Consider the following 25,295-nt stretch of genomic DNA (forward strand, 5'->3'; position numbering starts at 1 on the left):
TCGAGGGAAAGCCACAGATCCCTTGATCCACGTGACAGGAAGCGTGACACTACTGCTGCAGCTCGGGAGGAAAGAGCACGTGCATGCCCACACTGGAGACGAGGCCTGACTCCCCTGGGGAGACTCAGAAGCACCCCAAGATCCATGGCAACACTGGAGAGGAATCCTCAGGTTCCGGCCCCGACTCCACACAAGGACTGAGGCCCCGGCATGGACGGGAGAGGAATCCCGAGAGGTCCCCTAGCAACTCGCATGGGGACTGGCCTTTCCTGAGGCCACCAGAGCGGGTCCCTGAGGTCCCCGTCGTAACTCGAGAAGACCTGCTGCAACTCGAGAAAATCCAGGAGGTTCTACCCTCCAGGCGAGATGAGGCCCATTTCCGCTGAGGCGTCTCGACAAGGCTGATCACACCTCACCTCTGGAACTTTGAAAGGGTCCTTCACACCCTTGGTGCAAATCAAGAAGTTCCCCGACATACCCGTCTCCACTCGAGAGGAATCACGAGGGTCCCGCCCACATCCAGAGGAGCCCCGTTTCCGCCTCGTATCTCGAGATGAGGGATCCTTTCCCTGTTTCGTCAGAAAGAGTTCCCGGCGTTCCCGTCGCATCTCAAGAGGAGGCCCTCTCAACCGGAACGGCGAGAGGAACTCCAGGGTCGTGCCACCATTCCAAGAGTCCCCCAGATGTCTCAGTCCATTCCAGAGGAACCTCTTTTCCCTTCACCGGCTCGTCTTTCACGCCGAGGATCGACTCACACCAGGGTGGCACGTGGCACAGCCCTGTGGTAAAGCCTCGTGGGAAAGCCTCGAGGGACAGCCTCGAGGGAAAGCCACAGATCCCTTGATCCACGTGACAGGAAGAGTGACACTACTGCTGCAGCTCGGGAGGAAAGCGCACGTGCATGCCCCCACTCGAGATGCCGCCTGACTCCCCTGGGGAGACTCAGAAGCTCCCCGAGATCCATGGCAACACTGGAGAGGCATCCTCAGGTTCCGGCCCCGACTCCACACAAGGACTGAGGCCCCGGCATGGACGGGAGAGGAATCCCGAGAGGTCCCCTAGCAACTCGCATGGGGACTGGCCTTTCCTGAGGCCACCAGAGCGGGTCCCTGAGGTCCCCGTCGTAACTCGAGAAGACCTGCCGCAACTCGAGAAAATCCAGGAGGTTCTCCCCTCCAGGCGAGATGAGGCCCATTTCCGCTGAGGCGTCTCGCGGCTGATCACACCTCACCTCTGGAACTTCGATAGGGTCCTTCACACCCTTGGTGCAAATCAAGAAGTTCCCCGACATACCCGTCTCCACTCAAGGGGAATCACGAGGGTCCCGCCCACATCCAGAGGAGCCCCGTTTCCGCCTCGTAGGTCGAGATGAGGGATCCTTTCCCTGCTTCGTCGGGAAAGAGTTCTCGGCGTTCCGTCGCATCTCAAGAGGAGGCCCTCTCAACAGGAACGGCGAGAGGAACTCCAGGGTCGTGCCACCATTCCAAGAGTACCCCAGATGTCTCAGTCCATTACAGAGGAACCTCTTTTCCCTTCACCGGCTCGTCTTTCACGCCGAGGATCGACTCACACCAGGGTGGCACGTGGCAGAGCCCTGTGGGAAAGCCTCGTGGGAAAGCCTCGAGGGACAGCCTCGAGGGAAAGCCACAGATCCCTTGATCCACGTGACAGGAAGCGTGACACTACTGCTGCAGCTCGGGAAGAAAGCGCACGTGCATGGACCCACTCGAGACGAGGCCTGACTCCCCTGGGGAGACTCAGAAGCACCCCAAGATCCATGGCAACACTGGAGAGGAATCCTCAGGTTCCGGCCCCGACTCCACACAAGGACTGAGGCCCCGGAATGGACGGGGCAGGAATCCCGTAGTTCCCCTAGCAATTCGCATGGGGACTGGCCTTCCCTGAGACCACCAGAGCGGGTCCCTGAGGTCCCTGTCGTACCTCGAGAAGACCTGCCGCAACTCTAGAAAATCCAGGAGGTTCTCCCCTCCTGGCGAGATGAGGCCCATTTCCGCTGAGGCGTCTTGAGGCTGATCACACCTCACCTCTGGAACTTGGAAAGGGTCCTTTACACCCTTGGTGCAAATCAAGAAGTTCCCCGACATACCCGTCTCCACTCGAGAGGAAACACGTGGGTCCCGCCCACATCCAGAGGAGCCCCGTTTCCGCCTCGTAGCTCGAGATGAGGGATCCTTTCCCTGCTTCGTCGGGAAAGAGTTCCCGGCGTTCCCGTCGCATCTCAAGAGGAGGCCCTCTCAACAGGAACGGCGAGAGGAACTCCAGGGTCGTGCCACCATTCCAAGAGTCCCCCAGATGTCTCAGTCCATTCCAGAGGAACCTCTTTTCCCTTCACCGGCTCGTCTTTCACGCCGAGGATCGACTCACACCAGGTGGCACGTGGCACAGCCCTGTGGGAAAGCCTCGTGGGAAAGCCTCGAGGGACAGCCTCGAGGGAAAGCCACAGATCCCTTGATCCACGTGACAGCAAGCGTGACACTACTGCTGCAGCTCGGGAGGAAAGCGCACGTGCATGCCCCAACTCGAGACGAGGCCTGACTCCCCTGGGGAGACTCAGAAGCAACCCAAGATCCATGGCAACACTGGAGAGGAATCCTCAGGTTCCGGCCCGGACTCCACACAAGGACTGAGGCCCCGGCATGGACGGGAGAGGAATCCCGAGGTGGCCCCTAGCAACTCGCATGGGGACTGGCCTTTCCTGAGGCCACCAGAGCGGGTCCCTGAGGTCCCCGTCGTAACTCGAGAAGACCTGCCGCAACTCGAGAAAATCCAGGAGGTTCTCCCCTCCAGGCGAGATGAGGCCCATTTACGCTGAGGCGTCTCGCGGCTGATCACACCTCACCTCTGGAACTTCGAAAGGCTCCTTCACACCCTTGGTGCAAATCAAGAAGTTCCCCGACATACCCGTCTCCACTCGAGAGGAAACACGAGGGTCCCGCCCACATCCAGAGGAGCCCCGTTTCCGCCTCGTAGCTCGAGATGAGGGATCCTTTCCCTGCTTCGTCGGGAAAGAGTTCTCGGCGTTCCGTCGCATCTCAAGAGGAGGCCCTCTCAACAGGAACGGCGAGAGGAACTCCAGGGTCGTGCCACCATTCCAAGAGCCCCCAGAAGTCTCAGTCCATTCCAGAGGAACCTCTTTTCCCTTCACCGGCTCGTCTTTCACGCCGAGGATCGACTCACACCACGGTGGCACGTGGCACAGCCCTGTGGGAAAGCCTCGTGGGAAAGCCTCGAGGGACAGCCTCGAGGGAAAGCCACAGATCCCTTGATCCACGTGACAGGAAGCGTGACACTACTGCTGCAGCTCGGGAGGAAAGCGCACGTGCATGGCCCCACTCGAGACGAGGCCTGACTCCCCTGGGGAGACTCAGAAGCACCCCAAGATCCATGGCAACACTGGAGAGGAATCCTCAGGTTCCGGCCCCGACTCCACACAAGGACTGAGGCCCCGGCATGGACGGGAGAGGAATCCCGAGAGGTCCCCTAGCAACTCGCATGGGGACTGGCCTTTCCTGAGGCCACCAGAGCGGGTCCCTGAAGTCCCCGTCGTAACTCGAGAAGACCTGCCGCAACTCGATAATATCCAGGAGGTTCTCCCCTCCAGGCGAGATGAGGCCCATTTCCGCTGATGCGTCTCGAGGCTGATCACACCTCACCTCTGGAACTTCGAAAGGGTCCTTCACACCCTTGGTGCAAATCAAGAAGTTCCCCGACATACCCGTCTCCACTCGAGAGGAATCACGAGGGTCCCGCCCACATCCAGAGGAGCCCCGTTTCCGACTCGTAGCTCGAGATGAGGGATCCTTTCCCTGCTTCGTCGGGAAAGAGTTCCCGGCGTTCCCGTCGCAACTCAAGAGGAGGCCCTCTCAACAGGAATGGCGAGAGGAGCTCCAGGGTCGTGCCACCATTCCAAGAGTCCCCCAGAGGTCTCAGTCCATTCCAGAGGAACCTCTTTTCCCTTCACCGGCTCGTGTTTCACGCCGAGGATCGACTCACACCAAGGTGGCACGTGGCACAGCCCTGTGGGAAAGCCTCGTGGGAAAGCCTCGAGGGACAGCCTCGAGGGAAAGCCACAGATCCATTGATCCACGTGACAGGAAGCGTGACACTACTGCTGCAGCTCGGGAGGAAAGCGCACGTGCATGCCCCCAGTCGAGACGAGGCCTGACTCCCCTGGGGAGACTCAGAAGCACCCCAAGATCCATGGCAACACTGGAGAGGAATCCTCAGGTTCCGGCCCCGACTCCACACAAGGACTGAGGCCCCGGCATGGACGGGAGAGGAATCCCGAGAGGTCCCCTAGCAACTCGCATGGGGACTGGCCTTTCCTGTGGCCACCAGAGCGGGTCCCTGAGGTCCCCGTCGTAACTCGAGAAGACCTGCCACAACTCGAGAAAATCCAGGAGGTTCTCCCCTCCAGGCGAGATGAGGCCCATTTCCGCTGAGGCGTCTCAAGGCTGATCACACCTCACCTCTGCAACTTCGAAAGGCTCCTTCACACCCTTGGTGCAAATCAAGAAGTTCCCCGACATACCCGTCTCCACTCCAGAGGAATCACGAGGGTCCCGCCCACATCCAGAGGAGCCCCGTTTCCTCCTCGTAGCTCGAGATCAGGTATCCTTTCCCTGCTTCGTCGGGAAAGAGTTCCCGGCATTCCCGTCGCATCTCAAGAGGAGGCCCTCTCAACAGGAACGGCGAGAGGAACTCCAGGGTCGTGCCACCATTCCAAGAGTCCCCCAGATGTCTCAGTCCATTACAGAGGAACCTCTTTTCCCTTCACCGGCTCGTCTTTCACACCGAGGATCGACTCACACCAAGGTGGCACGTGGCACAGCCCTGTGGGAAAGCCTCGTGGGAAAGCCTCGAGGGACAGCCTCGAGGGAAAGCCACAGATCCCTTGATCCACGTGACAGGAAGCGTGACACTACTGCTGCAGCTCGGGAGGAAAGCGCACGTGCATGCCCCCACTCGAAATGCCGCCTGACTCCCCTGGGGAGACTCAGAAGCTCCCCGAGATCCATGGCAACACTGGAGAGGAATCCTCAGGTTCCGGCCCCGACTCCACACAAGGACTGAGGCCCCGGCATGGACGGGAGAGGAATCCCGAGAGGTCCCCTAGCAACTCGCATGGGGACTGGCCTGTCCTGAGGCCACCAGAGCGAGTCCCTGAGGTCCCCGTCGTAACCCGAGAAGACCTGCCGCAACTCGAGAAAATCCAGGAGGTTCTCCCCTCCAGGCGAGATGAGGCCCATTTCCGCTGAGGCGTCTTGAGGCTGATCACACCTCACCTCTGGAACTTCGAAAGGGTCCTTCACACCCTTGGTGCAAATCAAGAAGTTCCCCGACATACCCGTCTCCACTCGAGGGGAATCACGAGGGTCCCGCCCACATCCAGAGGAGCCCCGTTTCCGCCTCGTAGCTCGAGATGAGGGATCCTTTCCCTGCTTTGTCGGGAAAGAGTTCCCGGCGTTCCCGTCGCATCTCAAGAGGAGCCCCTCTCAACAGGAACGGCGAGAGGAACTCCAGGGTCGTGCCACCATTCCAAGAGTCCCGCAGATATCTCAGTCCGTTCCAGAGGAACCTCTTTACCCTTCACCGGCTCGTCTTTCACGCCGAGGATCGACTCACACCAAGGTGGCACGTGGCACAGCCCTGTGGGAAAGCCTCGTGGGAAAGGCTCGAGGGACAGCCTCGAGGGAAAGCCACAGATCCCTTGATCCACGTGACAGGAAGCGTGACACTACTGCTGCAGCTCGGGAGGAAAGCGCACGTGCATACCCCCACTCGAGACGAGGCCGGACTCCCCTGGGGAGACTCAGAAGCAACCCAAAATCCATGGCAACACTGCAAAGAAATCCTCAGGTTCCGGCCCCGACTGCACACAAGGACTGAGGCCCCGGAATGGACGGGGCAGGAATCCCGTAGTTCCCCTAGCAATTCGCATGGGGACTGGCCTTTCCTGAGACCACCAGAGCGGGTCCCTGAGGTCCCTGTCGTACCTCGAGAAGACCTGCCGCAACTCTAGAAAATCCAGGAGGTTCTCCCCTCCTGGCGAGATGAGGCCCATTTCCCCTGAGGCGTCTCGAGGCTGATCACACCTCACCTCTGGAACTTCGAAAGGGTCCCTCACACCCTTGGTGCAAATCAAGAAGTTCCCCGACATACCCGTCTCCACTTGAGAGGAAACACGTGGGTCCCGCCCACATCCAGAGGAGCCCCGTTTCCGCCTCGTAGCTCGAGATGAGGGATCCTTTCCCTGCTTCGTCGGGAAAGAGTTCCCGGCGTTCCCGTCGCATCTCGAGAGGAGGCCCTCTCAACAGGAACGGCCAGAGGAACTCCAGGGTCGTGCCACCATTCCAAGAGTCCCGCAGATATCTCAGTCCATTCCAGAGGAACCTATTTACCCTTCACCGGCTCGTCTTTCACGCCGAGGATCGACTCACACCAAGGTGGCACGTGGCACAGCCCTGTGGGAAAACCTCGTGGGAAAGCCTCGAGGGACAGCCTCGAGGGAAAGCCACAGATCCCTTGATCCACGTGACAGGAAGCGTGACACTACTGCTGCAGCTCGGGAGGAAAGCGCACGTGCATGCCCCCACTCGAGATGCCGCCTGACTCCCCTGGGGAGACTCAGAAGCTCCCCGAGATCCATGGCAACACTGGAGAGGAATCCTCAGGTTCCGGCCCCGACTCCACACAAGGACTGAGGCCCCGGCATGGACGGGAGAGGAATCCCGAGAGGTCCCCTAGCAACTCGCATGGGGACTGGCCTTTCCTGAGGCCACCAGAGCGGGTCCCTGAGGTCCCCGTCGTAACTCGAGAAGACCTGCCGCAACTCGAGAAAATCCAGGAGGTTCTCCCCTCCAGGCGAGATGAGGCCCATTTCCGCTGAGGCGTCTCGCGGCTGTTCACACCTCACCTCTGGAACTTCGAAAGGGTCCTTCACACCCTTGGTGCAAATAAACAAGTTCCCGACATACCCGTCTCCACTCGAGAGGAATCACGAGGGTCCCGCCCACATCCAGAGGAGCCCCGTTTCCGCCTCGTAGCTCGAGATGAGGGATCCTTTCCCTGCTTCGTCGGGAAAGAGTTCCCGGCGTTCCCGTCGCATCTCAAGAGGAGGCCCTCTCAACAGGAACGGCGAGAGGAACTCCAGGGTCGTGCCACCATTCCAAGAGTCCCCCAGATGTCTCAGTCCATTCCAGAGGAACCTCTTTTCCCTTCACCGGCTCGTCTTTCACGCCGAGGATCGACTCACACCAGGTGGCACGTGGCACAGCCCTGTGGGAAAGCCTCGTGGGAAAGCCTCGAGGGACAGCCTCGAGGGAAAGCCACAGATCCCTTGATCCACGTGACAGGAAGCGTGACACTACTGCTGAAGCTCGGGAGGAAAGCGCACGTGCATGCCCCAACTCGAGACGAGGCCTGACTCCCCTGGGGAGACTCAGAAGCAACCCAAGATCCATGGCAACACTGGAGAGGAATCCTCAGGTTCCGGCCCGGACTCCACACAAGGACTGAGGCCCCGGCATGGACGGGAGAGGAATCCCGAGATGGCCCCTAGCAACTCGCATGGGGACTGGCCTTTCCTGAGGCCACCAGAGCGGGTCCCTGAGGTCCCCGTCGTAACTCGAGAAGACCTGCCGCAACTCGAGAAAATCCAGGAGGTTCTCCCCTCCAGGCGAGATGAGGCCCATTTCCACTGAGGTGTCTCGAGGCTGATCACACCTCACCTCTGGAACTTCGAAAGGGTCCTTCACACCCTTGGTGCAAATAAACAAGTTCCCGACATACCCGTCTCCACTCGAGAGGAATCACGAGGGTCCCGCCCACATCCAGAGGAGCCCCGTTTCCGCCTCGTAGCTCGAGATGAGGGATCCTTTCCCTGCTTCGTCGGGAAAGAGTTCCCGGCGTTCCCGTCGCATCTCAAATGGAGGCCCTCTCAACAGGAACGGCGAGAGGAACTCCAGGGTCGTGCCACCATTCCAAGAGTCCCCCAGATGTCTCAGTCCATTCCAGAGGAACCTCTTTTCCCTTCACCGGCTCGTCTTTCACGCCGAGGATCGACTCACACCAAGGTGGCACGTGGCACAGCCCTGTGGGAAAGCCTCGTGGGAAAGCCTCGTGGGAAAGCCTCGAGGGACAGCCTCGAGGGAAAGCCACAGATCCCTTGATCCACGTGACAGGAAGCGTGACACTACTCCTGCAGCTCGGGAGGAAAGCGCACGTGCATGCCCCCACTCGAGACGAGGCCTGACTCCCCTGGGGAGACTCAGAAGCACCCCGAGATCCATGGCAACACTAGAGAGGAATCCTCAGGTTCCGGCCCCGACTCCACACAAGGACTGAGGCCCCGGCATGGACGGGAGAGGAATCCCGAGAGGCCCCCTAGCAACTCGCATGGGGACTGGCCTTTCCTGAGGCCACCAGAGCGGGTCCCTGAGGTCCCCGTCGTAACTCGAGAAGACCTGCCGCAACTCGAGAAAATCCAGGAGGTTCTCCCCTCCAGGCGAGATGAGGCCCATTTCCGCTGATGCGTCTCGAGGCTGATCACACCTCACCTCTGGAACTTCGAAAGGGTCCTTCACACCCTTGGTGCAAATCAAGAAGTTCCCCGACATACTCGTCTCCACTCGAGAGGAATCACGAGGGTCCCGCCCACATCCAGAGGAGCCCCGTTTCCGACTCGTAGCTCGAGATGAGGGATCCTTTCCCTGCTTCGTCGGGAAAGAGTTCCCGGCGTTCCCGTCGCATCTCAAGAGGAGGCCCTCTCAACAGGAACGGCGAGAGGAACTCCAGGGTCGTGCCACCATTCCAAGAGTCCCCCAGATGTCTCAGTCCATTCCAGAGGAACCTCTTTTCCCTTCACCGGCTCGTCTTTCACGCCGAGGATCGACTCACACCAAGGTGGCACGTGGCACAGCCCTGTGGTAAAGCTTCGTGGGAAAGCCTCGAGGGACAGCCTCGAGGGAAAGCCACAGATCCCTTGATCCACGTGACAGGAAGCGTGACACTACTGCTGCAGCTCGGGAGGAAAGCGCACGTGCATGCCCCCACTCGAGATGCCGCCTGACTCCCCTGGGGAGACTCAGAAGCTCCCCGAGATCCATGGCAACACTGGAGAGGAATCCTCAGGTTCCGGCCCCGACTCCACACAAGGACTGAGGCCCCGGCATGGACGGGAGAGGAATCCCGAGAGGTCCCCTAGCAACTCGCATGGGGACTGGCCTTTCCTGAGGCCACCAGAGCGGGTCCCTGAGGTCCCCGTCGTAACTCGAGAAGACCTGCCCCAACTCGAGAAAATCCAGGAGGTTCTCCCCTCCAGGCGAGATGAGGCCCATTTCCGCTGAGGCGTCTCGCGGCTGATCACACCTCACCTCTGGAACTTCGAAAGGGTCCTTCACACCCTTGGTGCAAATCAAGAAGTTCCCCGAAATACCCGTCTCCACTCGAGAGGAAACACGTGGGTCCCGCCCACATCCAGAGGAGCCCCGTTTCCGCCTCGTAGCTCGAGATGAGGGATCCTTTCCCTGCTTCGTCGGGAAAGAGTTCCCGGCGTTCCCGTCGCATCTCAAGAGGAGGCCCTCTCAACAGGAACGGCGAGAGGAACTCCAGGGTCGTGCCACCATTCCAAGAGTCCCCCAGATGTCTCAGTCCATTCCAGAGGAACCTCTTTTCCCTTCACCGGCTCGTCTTTCACGCCGAGGATCGAGTCACACCAAGGTGGCACGTGGCACAGCCCTGTGGGAAAGACTCGTGTGAAAGCCTCGAGGGAAAGCCTCGAGGGACAGCCTCGAGGGAAAGCCACAGATCCCTTGATCCACGTGACAGGAAGCGTGACACTACTGCTGCAGCTCGGGAGGAAAGCGCACGTGCATGCCCCCACTCGAGACGAGGCCTGACTCCCCTGGGGAGACTCAGAAGCACCCCAAGATCCATGGCAACACTGGAGAGGAATCCTCAGCTTCCGGCCCCGACTCCACACAAGGACTGAGGCCCCGGCATGGACGGGAGAGGAATCCCGAGAGGCCCCCTAGCAACTCGCATGGGGACCGGCTTTTCCTGAGGCCACCAGAGCGGGTCCCTGAGGTCCCCGTCATAACTCGAGAAGACCTGCCGCAACTCGAGAAAATCCAGGAGGTTCTCCCCTCCAGGCGAGATGAGGCCCATTTCCGCTGAGGCGTCTCGAGGCTGATCACACCTCACCTCTGGAACTTCGAAAGGGTCCTTCACACCCTTTGTGCAAATCAAGAAGTTCCCCGACTTACCCGTCTCCACTCGAGAGGAATCACGAGGGTCCCGCCCACATCCAGAGGAGCCCCCGTTTCCGCCTCGTAGCTCGAGATGAGGGATCCTTTCCCTGCTTCGTCGGGAAAGATTTCCCGGCCTTCCCGTCGCAACCCAAGAGGAGGCCCTCTCAACAGGAACGGCGGGAGGAACTCCAGGGTCGTGCCACCATTCCAAGAGTCCCCCAGATGTCTCAGTCCATTCCAAAGGAACCTCTTTTCCCTTCACCGGCTCGTCTTTCACACCGAGGATCGACTCACACCAAGGTGGCACGTGGCACAGCCCTGTGGGAAAGCCTCGTGGGAAAGCCTCGAGGGACAGCCTCGAGGGAAAGGCACAGATCCCTTGATCCACGTGACAGGAACCGTGACACTACTGCTGCAGCTCGGCAGGAAAGCGCAAGTGCATGCCCCTACTCGAGACGAGGCCTGACTCCCCTGGGGAGACTCAGAAGCACCCAAGATCCATGGCAACACTGGAGAGGAATCCTCAGGTTCCGGCCCCGACTCCACACAAGGACTGAGGCCCTGGCAGGGACGGGAGAGGAATCCCGAGAGGCCCCCTAGCAACTCGCATGGGGACTGGCCTTTCCTGAGGCCACCAGAGCGGGTTCCCTGAGGTCCCCGTCGTAACTCGAGAAGACCTGCCGCAACTCGAGAAAATCCAGGAGGTTCTCCCCTCCAGGCGAGATGAGGCCCATTTCTGCTGAGGCGTCTCGAGGCTGATTACACCTCACCTCTGGAACTTTGAAAGGCTCCTTCACACCATTGGTGCAAATCAAGAAGTTCCTCGACATACCCGTCTCCACTCGAGAGGAATCACGAAGATCCCGCCCAAATCCAGAGGAGCCCCGTTTCCGCCTCGTAGCTCGAGATGAGGGATCCTTTCCCTGCTTCGTCGGGAAAGAGTTCCCGGCGTTCCCGTCGCATCTCAAGAGGAGGCCCTCTCAACAGGAACGGCGAGAGGAACTCCAGGGTCGTGCCACCATTCCAAGAGTCCCCCAGATGTCTCAGTCCATTCCAGAGGAACCTCTTTTCCCTTCACCGGCTCGTCTTTCACGCCGAGGATCGACTCTCACCAAGGTGGCACGTGGTACAGCCCTGTGGGAAAGCCTCGTGGGAAAGCCTCGAGGGACAGCCTCGAGGGAAAGCCACAGATCCCTTGATCCACGTGACCGGAAGCGTGACACTACTGCTGCAGCTCGGGAGGAAAGCGCACGTGCATGCCCCCACTCGAGACGAGGCCTGACTCCTCTGGGGAGACTCACAAGCACCCCAAGATCCATGGCAACACTGGAGAGGAATCCTCAGGTTCCGGTCCCGACTCCACACAAGGACTGAGGCCCTGGCATAGACTTGAGAGGAATCCCGAGAGGTCCCCTAGCAACTCGCATGGGGACTGGCCTTTCCTGAGGCCACCAGAGCGGGTCCCTGAGGTCCCCGTCGTAACTCGAGAAGACCTGCCGCAACTCGAGAAAATCCAGGAGGTTCTCCCCTCCAGGCGAGATGAGGCCCATTTCCGCTGAGGCGTCTCGAGGCTGATTACACCTCACCTCTGGAACTTCGAAAGGGTCCTTCACACACTTGGTGCAAATCAAGAAGTTCCCCGACATACCTGTCTCCACTCGAGAGGAATCACGAGGGTCCCGCCCACATCCAGAGGAGCCCCGTTTCCGCCTCGTAGCTCGAGATGAGGCATCCTTTCCCTGCTTCGTCGGGAAAGAGTTCCCGGCGTTCCCGTCGCATCTCAAAAGGAGGCCCTCTCAACAAGAACGGCGAGAGGAACTCCAGGGTCGTGCCACCATTCCAAGAGTCCCCCAGATGTCTCAGTCCATTCCAGCGGAACCTCTTTTCCCTTCAACGGCTCGTCATTCATGCCGAGGATCGACTCACACCAAGGTGGCACGTGGCACAGACCTGTGGGAAAGCCTCGTTGGAAAGCCTCGTAGGAAAGCCTCGAGGGACAGCCTCGAGGGAAAGCCACAGATCCCCTGATCCACGTGACAGGAAGCGTGACACTACTGCTGCAGTTCGGGAGGAAAGCGCACGTGCATGCCCCCACTTGAGACGAGGCCTGACTCCCCTGGGGAGACTCAGAAGCACCCCAAGATCCATGGCACCACTGGGGAGGAATCCTCAGGTTCCGGCCCCGACTCCACACAAGGACTGAGGCCCCGGCATGGACGGGAGAGGAATCCCGAGAGGCCCCCTAGCAACTCGCATGGGGACTGGCCTTTCCTGAGGCCACCAGAGCGGGTCCCTGAGGTCCCTGTCGTAACTCGAGAAGACCTGCCGCAACTGGAGAAAATCCAGGAGGTTCTCCCCTCCAGGCGAGATGAGGTCCATTTCTGCTGAGGCGTCTCGAGGCTGATCACACCTCACGTCTGGAACTTCGAATGGGTCCTTCACACCCTTGGTGCAAATCAAGAAGTTCCCCGACATACCCGTCTCCACTCGAGAGGAATCACGAGGGTCCCGCCCACATCCAGAGGAGCCCCGTTTCCGCCTCGTAGCTCGAGATGAGGCATCCTTTCCCTGCTTCGTCGGGAAAGAGTTCCCGGCGTTCCCGTCGCATCTCAAGAGGAGGCCCTCTCAACAGGAACGGCGAGAGGAACTCCAGGGTCGTGCCACCATTCCAAGAGTCCCCCAGATGTCTCAGTCCATTCCAGAGGAACCTCTTTTCCCTTCACCGGCTCGTCTTTCACGCCGAGGATCGACTCACACCAAGGTGGCACGTGCCACAGCCCTGTGGGAAAGCCTCGTGGGAAAGCCTCGAGGGACAGCCTCGAGGGAAAGCCACAGATCCCTTGATCCACGTGACCGGAAGCGTGACACTACTGCTGCAGCTCGGGAGGAAAGCGCACGTGCATGCCCCCACTCGAGACGAGGCCTGACTCCCCTGGGGAGACTCAGAAGCACCCCAAGATCCATGGCAACACTGGAGAGGAATCCTCAGGTTCCGGCCCCGACACCACACAAGGACTGAGGCCCCGGCATGGACGGGAGAGGAATCCCGAGAGGTCCCCTAGCAACTCGCATGGGGACTGGCCTTTCCTGAGGCCACCAGAGCGGGTCCTTGAGGTCCCCGTCGTAACTCGAGAAGACCTGCCGCAACTCGAGAAAATCCAGGAGGTTCTCCCCTCCAGGCGAGATGCGGCCCATTTCCGCTGAGGCGTCTCGAGGCTGATCACACTTCACCTCTGGAACGTCGAAAGGGTCCTTCACACCCTTGGTGCAAATCAAGAAGTTCCCCGACATACCCGTCTCCACTCGAGAGGAATCACGAGGGTCCCGCCCACATCCAGAGGAGCCCTGTTTCCGCCTCGTAGCTCGAGATGAGGGATCCTTTCCCTGCTTCGTCGGGAAAGAGTTCCCGGCGTTCCCGTCACATCTCAAGAGGAGGCCCTCTCAACAGGAACGGCGAGAGGAACTCCAGGGTCGTGCCACCATTCCAAGAGTCCCCCAGATGTCTCAGTCCATTCCAGAGGATCCTCTTTTCCCTTCACCGGCTCGTCTTTCACGCCGAGGATCGACTCACACCAAGGTGGCACGTGGCACAGCCCTGTGGGAAAGCCTCGTAGGAAAGCCTCGAGGGACAGCCTCGAGGGAAAGCCACAGATCACTTGATCCACGTGACAGGAAGCGTGACACTACTGCTGCAGCTCGGGAGGAAAGCGCACGTGCATGCCCCAACTCGAGACGAGGCCTGACTCCCCTGGGGAGACTCAGAAGCACCCCAAGATCCATGGCAACACTGGAGAGGAATCCTCAGGTTCCGGCCCCGACTCCACACAAGGACTGAGGCAACGGCATGGACGGGAGAGGAATCCCGAGAGGTCCCCTAGCAACTCGCATGGGGACTGGCCTTTCCTGAGGCCACCAGAGCGGGTCCCTGAGGTCCCCGTCGTAACTCGAGAAGACCTGCCGCAACTCGAGAAAATCCAGGAGGTTCTCCCCTCCAGGCGAGATAAGCTCCATTTCCGCTGAGGCGTCTCGAGGCTGATCACACCTCCCCTCTGGAACTTTGAAAGGCTCCTTCACACCCTTGGTGCAAATCAAGAAGTTCCCCGACATACCCGTCTCCACTCGAGAGGAATCATGAGGGTCCCGCCCACATCCAGAGGAGCCCCGTTTCCGCCTCGTAGCTCGAGATGAGGGATCCTGTCCCTGCTTCGTCGGGAAAGAGTTCCCGGCGTTCCCGTCGCATCTCAAGAGGAGGCCCTCTCAACAGGAACGGCGAGAGGAACTCCAGGGTCGTGCCACCATTCCAAGAGTCCCCCAGATGTCTCAGTCCATTCCAGAGGAACCTCTTTTCCCTTCACCGGTTCGTCTTTCACGCCGAGGATCGACTCACACCAAGGTGGCACGTGGCACAGCCCTGTGGGAAAGCCTCGTGGGAAAGCCTCGTGGGAAAGCCTCGAGGGACAGCCTCGAGGGAAAGCCACAGATCCCTTGATCCACGTGACAGGAAGCGTGACACTACTGCTGCAGCTCGGGAGGAAAGCGCACGTGCATGCCCCCATTCGAGACGAGGCCTGACTCCCCTGGGGAGACTCAGAAGCACCCCAAGATCCATGGCAGCAATGGAGAGGAATCCTCAGGTTCCGGCCCCGACTCCACAGAAGGACTGAGGCCCCGGCATGGAGGGGAGAGGAATCCCGAGAGGCCCCCTAGCAACTCGCATGGGGACTGGCCTTTCCTGAGGCCACCAGAGCGGGTCCTTGAGGTCCCCGTCGTAACTCGAGAAGACCTGCCGCAACTCGAGAAAATGCAGGAGGTTCTCCCCTCCAGGCGAGATGCGGCCCATTTCCGCTGAGGCGTCTCGAGGCTGATCACACTTCACCTCTGGAACGTCAAAAGGGTCCTTCACACCCTTGGTGCAAATCAAGAAGTTCCCCGACATACCCGTCTCCACTCGAGAGGAATCACGAGGGTCCCGCCCACATCCAGAGGAGCCCCGTTTCCGCCTCGTAGCTCGAGATGAGGCATCCTTTCCCTGCTTCGTCGGGAAAGAGTTCCCGGCGTTCCCGTCGCATCTCAAGAGGAGGCCCTCTCAACAGGAACGGCGAGAGGAACTCCAGGGTCGTGCCACCATTCCAAGAGTCCCCCAGATGTCTCAGTCCATTCCAGAGGAACCTCTTTTCCCTTCACCGGCTCGTCTTTCACGCCGAGGATCGACTCTCACCAAGGTGGCACGTGGTACAGCCCTGTGGGAAAGCCTCGTGGGAAAGCCTCGAGGGACAGCCTCGAGGGAAAGCCACAGATCCCTTGATCCACGTGACCGGAAGCGTGACACTACTGCTGCAGCTCGGGAGGAAAGCGCACGTGCATGCCCCCACTCGAGACGAGGCCTGACTCCTCTGGGGAGACTCACAAGCACCCCAAGATCCATGGCAACACTGGAGAGGAATCCTCAGGTTCCGGTCCCGACTCCACACAAGGACTGAGGCCCTGGCATAGACTTGAGAGGAATCCCGAGAGGTCCCCTAGCAACTCGCATGGGGACTGGCCTTTCCTGAGGCCACCAGAGCGGGTCCCTGAGGTCCCCGTCGTAACTCGAGAAGACCTGCCGCAACTCGAGAAAATCCAGGAGGTTCTCCCCTCCAGGCGAGATGAGGCCCATTTCCGCTGAGGCGTCTCGAGGCTGATTACACCTCACCTCTGGAACTTTGAAAGGCTCCTTCACACCATTGGTGCAAATCAAGAAGTTCCACGACATACCCGTCTCCACTCGAGAGGAATCACGAAGATCCCGCCCAAATCCAGAGGAGCCCCGTTTCCGCCTCGTAGCTCGAGATGAGGGATCCTTTCCCTGCTTCGTCGGGAAAGATTTCCCGGCGTTCCCGTCGCATCTCAAGAGGAGGCCCTCTCAACAGGAACGGCGAGAGGAACTCCAGGGTCGTGCCACCATTCCAAGAGTCCCCCAGATGTCTCAGTCCATTCCAGAGGAACCTCTTTTCCCTTCACCGGCTCGTCTTTCACGCCCAGGATCGACTCACACCAAGGTGGCACGTGGCACAGCCCTGTGGGAAAGCCTCGTGGGAAAGCCTCGAGGGACAGCCTCGAGGGAACGCCACAGATCCCTTGATCCACGTGACAGGAAGCGTGACACTACTGCTGCAGCTCCGGAGGAAAGCGCACGTGCATGTCCCCACTCGAGACGAGGCCTGACTCCCCTGGGGAGACTCAGAAGTACCCCAAGATCAATGGCAACACTGGAGAGGAATCCTCAGGTTCCGGCCCGGACTCCACACAAGGACTGAGGCCCCGGCATGGACGGGAGAGGAATCCCGAGAGGTCCCCTAGCAACTCGCATGGGGACTGGCCTTTCCTGAGGCCACCAGAGCGGGTCCCTGAGGTCCCCGTCGTAACTCGAGAAGACCTGCCGCAACTCGAGAAAATCCAGGAGGTTCTCCCCTCCAGGCGAGATGAGGCCCATTTCCGCTGAGGTTTCTCGAGGCTGATCACACCTCACCTCTGGAACTTCGAAAGGGTCCTTCACACACTTGGTGCAAATCAAGAAGTTCCCCGACATACCTGTCTCCACTCGAGAGGAATCACGAGGGTCCCGCCCACATCCAGAGGAGCCCCGTTTCCGCCTCGTAGCTCGAGATGAGGCATCCTTTCCCTGCTTCGTCGGGAAAGAGTTCCCGGCGTTCCCGTCGCATCTCAAAAGGAGGCCCTCTCAACAAGAACGGCGAGAGGAACTCCAGGGTCGTGCCACCATTCCAAGAGTCCCCCAGATGTCTCAGTCCATTCCAGCGGAACCTCTTTTCCCTTCAACGGCTCGTCATTCATGCCGAGGATCGACTCACACCAAGGTGGCACGTGGCACAGACCTGTGGGAAAGCCTCGTTGGAAAGCCTCGTAGGAAAGCCTCGAGGGACAGCCTCGAGGGAAAGCCACAGATCCCCTGATCCACGTGACAGGAAGCGTGACACTACTGCTGCAGTTCGGGAGGAAAGCGCACGTGCATGCCCCCACTTGAGACGAGGCCTGACTCCCCTGGGGAGACTCAGAAGCACCCCAAGATCCATGGCACCACTGGGGAGGAATCCTCAGGTTCCGGCCCCGACTCCACACAAGGACTGAGGCCCCGGCATGGACGGGAGAGGAATCCCGAGAGGCCCCCTAGCAACTCGCATGGGGACTGGCCTTTCCTGAGGCCACCAGAGCGGGTCCCTGAGGTCCCTGTCGTAACTCGAGAAGACCTGCCGCAACTGGAGAAAATCCAGGAGGTTCTCCCCTCCAGGCGAGATGAGGTCCATTTCTGCTGAGGCGTCTCGAGGCTGATCACACCTCACGTCTGGAACTTCGAATGGGTCCTTCACACCCTTGGTGCAAATCAAGAAGTTCCCCGACATACCCGTCTCCACTCGAGAGGAATCACGAGGGTCCCGCCCACATCCAGAGGAGCCCCGTTTCCGCCTCGTAGCTCGAGATGAGGCATCCTTTCCCTGCTTCGTCGGGAAAGAGTTCCCGGCGTTCCCGTCGCATCTCAAGAGGAGGCCCTCTCAACAGGAACGGCGAGAGGAACTCCAGGGTCGTGCCACCATTCCAAGAGTCCCCCAGATGTCTCAGTCCATTCCAGAGGAACCTCTTTTCCCTTCACCGGCTCGTCTTTCACGCCGAGGATCGACTCACACCAAGGTGGCACGTGCCACAGCCCTGTGGGAAAGCCTCGTGGGAAAGCCTCGAGGGACAGCCTCGAGGGAAAGCCACAGATCCCTTGATCCACGTGACCGGAAGCGTGACACTACTGCTGCAGCTCGGGAGGAAAGCGCACGTGCATGCCCCCACTCGAGACGAGGCCTGACTCCCCTGGGGAGACTCAGAAGCACCCCAAGATCCATGGCAACACTGGAGAGGAATCCTCAGGTTCCGGCCCCGACACCACACAAGGACTGAGGCCCCGGCATGGACGGGAGAGGAATCCCGAGAGGTCCCCTAGCAACTCGCATGGGGACTGGCCTTTCCTGAGGCCACCAGAGCGGGTCCTTGAGGTCCCCGTCGTAACTCGAGAAGACCTGCCGCAACTCGAGAAAATCCAGGAGGTTCTCCCCTCCAGGCGAGATGCGGCCCATTTCCGCTGAGGCGTCTCGAGGCTGATCACACTTCACCTCTGGAACGTCGAAAGGGTCCTTCACACCCTTGGTGCAAATCAAGAAGTTCCCCGACATACCCGTCTCCACTCGAGAGGAATCACGAGGGTCCCGCCCACATCCAGAGGAGCCCTGTTTCCGCCTCGTAGCTCGAGATGAGGGATCCTTTCCCTGCTTCGTCGGGAAAGAGTTCCCGGCGTTCCCGTCACATCTCAAGAGGAGGCCCTCTCAACAGGAACGGCGAGAGGAACTCCAGGGTCGTGCCACCATTCCAAGAGTCCCCCAGATGTCTCAGTCCATTCCAGAGGATCCTCTTTTCCCTTCACCGGCTCGTCTTTCACGCCGAGGATCGACTCACACCAAGGTGGCACGTGGCACAGCCCTGTGGGAAAGCCTCGTGGGAAAGCCTCGAGGGACAGCCTCGAGGGAAAGCCACAGATCACTTGATCCACGTGACAGGAAGCGTGACACTACTGCTGCAGCTCGGGAGGAAAGCGCACGTGCATGCCCCAACTCGAGACGAGGCCTGACTCCCCTGGGGAGACTCAGAAGCACCCCAAGATCCATGGCAACACTGGAGAGGAATCCTCAGGTTCCGGCCCCGACTCCACACAAGGACTGAGGCAACGGCATGGACGGGAGAGGAATCCCGAGAGGTCCCCTAGCAACTCGCATGGGGACTGGCCTTTCCTGAGGCCACCAGAGCGGGTCCCTGAGGTCCCCGTCGTAACTCGAGAAGACCTGCCGCAACTCGAGAAAATCCAGGAGGTTCTCCCCTCCAGGCGAGATAAGCTCCATTTCCGCTGAGGCGTCTCGAGGCTGATCACACCTCCCCTCTGGAACTTTGAAAGGCTCCTTCACACCCTTGGTGCAAATCAAGAAGTTCCCCGACATACCCGTCTCCACTCGAGAGGAATCATGAGGGTCCCGCCCACATCCAGAGGAGCCCCGTTTCCGCCTCGTAGCTCGAGATGAGGGATCCTGTCCCTGCTTCGTCGGGAAAGAGTTCCCGGCGTTCCCGTCGCATCTCAAGAGGAGGCCCTCTCAACAGGAACGGCGAGAGGAACTCCAGGGTCGTGCCACCATTCCAAGAGTCCCCCAGATGTCTCAGTCCATTCCAGAGGAACCTCTTTTCCCTTCACCGGTTCGTCTTTCACGCCGAGGATCGACTCACACCAAGGTGGCACGTGGCACAGCCCTGTGGGAAAGCCTCGTGGGAAAGCCTCGTGGGAAAGCCTCGAGGGACAGCCTCGAGGGAAAGCCACAGATCCCTTGATCCACGTGACAGGAAGCGTGACACTACTGCTGCAGCTCGGGAGGAAAGCGCACGTGCATGCCCCCATTCGAGACGAGGCCTGACTCCCCTGGGGAGACTCAGAAGCACCCCAAGATCCATGGCAGCAATGGAGAGGAATCCTCAGGTTCCGGCCCCGACTCCACACAAGGACTGAGGCCCCGGCATGGAGGGGAGAGGAATCCCGAGAGGCCCCCTAGCAACTCGCATGGGGACTGGCCTTTCCTGAGGCCACCAGAGCGGGTCCTTGAGGTCCCCGTCGTAACTCGAGAAGACCTGCCGCAACTCGAGAAAATGCAGGAGGTTCTCCCCTCCAGGCGAGATGCGGCCCATTTCCGCTGAGGCGTCTCGAGGCTGATCACACTTCACCTCTGGAACGTCAAAAGGGTCCTTCACACCCTTGGTGCAAATCAAGAAGTTCCCCGACATACCCGTCTCCACTCGAGAGGAATCACGAGGGTCCCGCCCACATCCAGAGGAGCCCCGTTTCCGCCTCGTAGCTCGAGATGAGGCATCCTTTCCCTGCTTCGTCGGGAAAGAGTTCCCGGCGTTCCCGTCGCATCTCAAGAGGAGGCCCTCTCAACAGGAACGGCGAGAGGAACTCCAGGGTCGTGCCACCATTCCAAGAGTCCCCCAGATGTCTCAGTCCATTCCAGAGGAACCTCTTTTCCCTTCACCGGCTCGTCTTTCACGCCGAGGATCGACTCTCACCAAGGTGGCACGTGGTACAGCCCTGTGGGAAAGCCTCGTGGGAAAGCCTCGAGGGACAGCCTCGAGGGAAAGCCACAGATCCCTTGATCCACGTGACCGGAAGCGTGACACTACTGCTGCAGCTCGGGAGGAAAGCGCACGTGCATGCCCCCACTCGAGACGAGGCCTGACTCCTCTGGGGAGACTCACAAGCACCCCAAGATCCATGGCAACACTGGAGAGGAATCCTCAGGTTCCGGTCCCGACTCCACACAAGGACTGAGGCCCTGGCATAGACTTGAGAGGAATCCCGAGAGGTCCCCTAGCAACTCGCATGGGGACTGGCCTTTCCTGAGGCCACCAGAGCGGGTCCCTGAGGTCCCCGTCGTAACTCGAGAAGACCTGCCGCAACTCGAGAAAATCCAGGAGGTTCTCCCCTCCAGGCGAGATGAGGCCCATTTCCGCTGAGGCGTCTCGAGGCTGATTACACCTCACCTCTGGAACTTTGAAAGGCTCCTTCACACCATTGGTGCAAATCAAGAAGTTCCACGACATACCCGTCTCCACTCGAGAGGAATCACGAAGATCCCGCCCAAATCCAGAGGAGCCCCGTTTCCGCCTCGTAGCTCGAGATGAGGGATCCTTTCCCTGCTTCGTCGGGAAAGATTTCCCGGCGTTCCCGTCGCATCTCAAGAGGAGGCCCTCTCAACAGGAACGGCGAGAGGAACTCCAGGGTCGTGCCACCATTCCAAGAGTCCCCCAGATGTCTCAGTCCATTCCAGAGGAACCTCTTTTCCCTTCACCGGCTCGTCTTTCACGCCCAGGATCGACTCACACCAAGGTGGCACGTGGCACAGCCCTGTGGGAAAGCCTCGTGGGAAAGCCTCGAGGGACAGCCTCGAGGGAACGCCACAGATCCCTTGATCCACGTGACAGGAAGCGTGACACTACTGCTGCAGCTCCGGAGGAAAGCGCACGTGCATGTCCCCACTCGAGACGAGGCCTGACTCCCCTGGGGAGACTCAGAAGTACCCCAAGATCAATGGCAACACTGGAGAGGAATCCTCAGGTTCCGGCCCGGACTCCACACAAGGACTGAGGCCCCGGCATGGACGGGAGAGGAATCCCGAGAGGTCCCCTAGCAACTCGCATGGGGACTGGCCTTTCCTGAGGCCACCAGAGCGGGTCCCTGAGGTCCCCGTCGTAACTCGAGAAGACCTGCCGCAACTCGAGAAAATCCAGGAGGTTCTCCCCTCCAGGCGAGATGAGGCCCATTTCCGCTGAGGTTTCTCGAGGCTGATCACACCTCACCTCTGGAACTTCGAAAGGGTCCTTCACACACTTGGTGCAAATCAAGAAGTTCCCCGACATACCTGTCTCCACTCGAGAGGAATCACGAGGGTCCCGCCCACATCCAGAGGAGCCCCGTTTCCGCCTCGTAGCTCGAGATGAGGCATCCTTTCCCTGCTTCGTCGGGAAAGAGTTCCCGGCGTTCCCGTCGCATCTCAAAAGGAGGCCCTCTCAACAAGAACGGCGAGAGGAACTCCAGGGTCGTGCCACCATTCCAAGAGTCCCCCAGATGTCTCAGTCCATTCCAGCGGAACCTCTTTTCCCTTCAACGGCTCGTCATTCATGCCGAGGATCGACTCACACCAAGGTGGCACGTGGCACAGACCTGTGGGAAAGCCTCGTTGGAAAGCCTCGTAGGAAAGCCTCGAGGGACAGCCTCGAGGGAAAGCCACAGATCCCCTGATCCACGTGACAGGAAGCGTGACACTACTGCTGCAGTTCGGGAGGAAAGCGCACGTGCATGCCCCCACTTGAGACGAGGCCTGACTCCCCTGGGGAGACTCAGAAGCACCCCAAGATCCATGGCACCACTGGGGAGGAATCCTCAGGTTCCGGCCCCGACTCCACACAAGGACTGAGGCCCCGGCATGGACGGGAGAGGAATCCCGAGAGGCCCCCTAGCAACTCGCATGGGGACTGGCCTTTCCTGAGGCCACCAGAGCGGGTCCCTGAGGTCCCTGTCGTAACTCGAGAAGACCTGCCGCAACTGGAGAAAATCCAGGAGGTTCTCCCCTCCAGGCGAGATGAGGTCCATTTCTGCTGAGGCGTCTCGAGGCTGATCACACCTCACGTCTGGAACTTCGAATGGGTCCTTCACACCCTTGGTGCAAATCAAGAAGTTCCCCGACATACCCGTCTCCACTCGAGAGGAATCACGAGGGTCCCGCCCACATCCAGAGGAGCCCCGTTTCCGCCTCGTAGCTCGAGATGAGGCATCCTTTCCCTGCTTCGTCGGGAAAGAGTTCCCGGCGTTCCCGTCGCATCTCAAGAGGAGGCCCTCTCAACAGGAACGGCGAGAGGAACTCCAGGGTCGTGCCACCATTCCAAGAGTCCCCCAGATGTCTCAGTCCATTCCAGAGGAACCTCTTTTCCCTTCACCGGCTCGTCTTTCACGCCGAGGATCGACTCACACCAAGGTGGCACGTGCCACAGCCCACAGCCCTGTGGGAAAGCCTCGTGGGAAAGCCTCGAGGGACAGCCTCGAGGGAAAGCCACAGATCCCTTGATCCACGTGACCGGAAGCGTGACACTACTGCTGCAGCTCGGGAGGAAAGCGCACGTGCATGCCCCCACTCGAGACGAGGCCTGACTCCCCTGGGGAGACTCAGAAGCACCCCAAGATCCATGGCAACACTGGAGAGGAATCCTCAGGTTCCGGCCCCGACACCACACAAGGACTGAGGCCCCGGCGATGGACGGGAGAGGAATCCCGAGAGGTCCCCTAGCAACTCGCATGGGGACTGGCCTTTCCTGAGGCCACCAGAGCGGGTCCTTGAGGTCCCCGTCGTAACTCGAGAAGACCTGCCGCAACTCGAGAAAATCCAGGAGGTTCTCCCCTCCAGGCGAGATGCGGCCCATTTCCGCTGAGGCGTCTCGAGGCTGATCACACTTCACCTCTGGAACGTCGAAAGGGTCCTTCACACCCTTGGTGCAAATCAAGAAGTTCCCCGACATACCCGTCTCCACTCGAGGAGGAATCACGAGGGTCCCGCCCACCATCCAGAGGAGCCCTGTTTCCGCCTCGTAGCTCGAGATGAGGGATCCTTTCCCTGCTTCGTCGGGAAAGAGTTCCCGGCGTTCCCGTCACATCTCAAGAGGAGGCCCTCTCAACAGGAACGGCGAGAGGAACTCCAGGGTCGTGCCACCATTCCAAGAGTCCCCCAGATGTCTCAGTCCATTCCAGAGGATCCTCTTTTCCCTTCACCGGCTCGTCTTTCACGCCGAGGATCGACTCACACCAAGGTGGCACGTGGCACAGCCCTGTGGGAAAGCCTCGTGGGAAAGCCTCGAGGGACAGCCTCGAGGGAAAGCCACAGATCACTTGATCCACGTGACAGGAAGCGTGACACTACTGCTGCAGCTCGGGAGGAAAGCGCACGTGCATGCCCCAACTCGAGACGAGGCCTGACTCCCCTGGGGAGACTCAGAAGCACCCCAAGATCCATGGCAACACTGGAGAGGAATCCTCAGGTTCCGGCCCCGACTCCACACAAGGACTGAGGCAACGGCATGGACGGGAGAGGAATCCCGAGAGGTCCCCTAGCAACTCGCATGGGGACTGGCCTTTCCTGAGGCCACCAGAGCGGGTCCCTGAGGTCCCCGTCGTAACTCGAGAAGACCTGCCGCAACTCGAGAAAATCCAGGAGGTTCTCCCCTCCAGGCGAGATAAGCTCCATTTCCGCTGAGGCGTCTCGAGGCTGATCACACCTCCCCTCTGGAACTTTGAAAGGCTCCTTCACACCCTTGGTGCAAATCAAGAAGTTCCCCCGACATACCCGTCTCCACTCGAGAGGAATCATGAGGGTCCCGCCCACATCCAGAGGAGCCCCGTTTCCGCCTCGTAGCTCGAGATGAGGGATCCTGTCCCTGCTTCGTCGGGAAAGAGTTCCCGGCGTTCCCGTCGCATCTCAAGAGGAGGCCCTCTCAACAGGAACGGCGAGAGGAACTCCAGGGTCGTGCCACCATTCCAAGAGTCCCCCAGATGTCTCAGTCCCATTCCAGAGGAACCTCTTTTCCCTTCACCGGTTCGTCTTTCACGCCGAGGATCGACTCACACCAAGGTGGCACGTGGCACAGCCCTGTGGGAAAGCCTCGTGGGAAAGCCTCGTGGGAAAGCCTCGAGGGACAGCCTCGAGGGAAAGCCACAGATCCCTTGATCCACGTGACAGGAAGCGTGACACTACTGCTGCAGCTCGGGAGGAAAGCGCACGTGCATGCCCCCATTCGAGACGAGGCCTGACTCCCCTGGGGAGACTCAGAAGCACCCCAAGATCCATGGCAGCAATGGAGAGGAATCCTCAGGTTCCGGCCCCGACTCCACACAAGGACTGAGGCCCTCGGCATGGAGGGGAGAGGAATCCCGAGAGGCCCCCTAGCAACTCGCATGGGGACTGGCCTTTCCTGAGGCCACCAGAGCGGGTCCTTGAGGTCCCCCGTCGTAACTCGAGAAGACCTGCCGCAACTCGAGAAAATGCAGGAGGTTCTCCCCTCCAGGCGAGATGCGGCCCATTTCCGCTGAGGCGTCTCGAGGCTGATCACACTTCACCTCTGGAACGTCAAAAGGGTCCTTCACACCCTTGGTGCAAATCAAGAAGTTCCCCGACATACCCGTCTCCACTCGAGAGGAATCACGAGGGTCCCGCCCACATCCAGAGGAGCCCCGTTTCCGCCTCGTAGCTCGAGATGAGGCATCCTTTCCCTGCTTCGTCGGGAAAGAGTTCCCGGCGTTCCCGTCGCATCTCAAGAGGAGGCCCTCTCAACAGGAACGGCGAGAGGAACTCCAGGGTCGTGCCACCATTCCAAGAGTCCCCCAGATGTCTCAGTCCATTCCAGAGG

The sequence above is a fragment of the Budorcas taxicolor genome, chromosome 7 (assembly GCF_023091745.1).
Source record: "Budorcas taxicolor isolate Tak-1 chromosome 7, Takin1.1, whole genome shotgun sequence".
In the NCBI taxonomy this organism is placed as follows: domain Eukaryota; kingdom Metazoa; phylum Chordata; class Mammalia; order Artiodactyla; family Bovidae; genus Budorcas; species Budorcas taxicolor.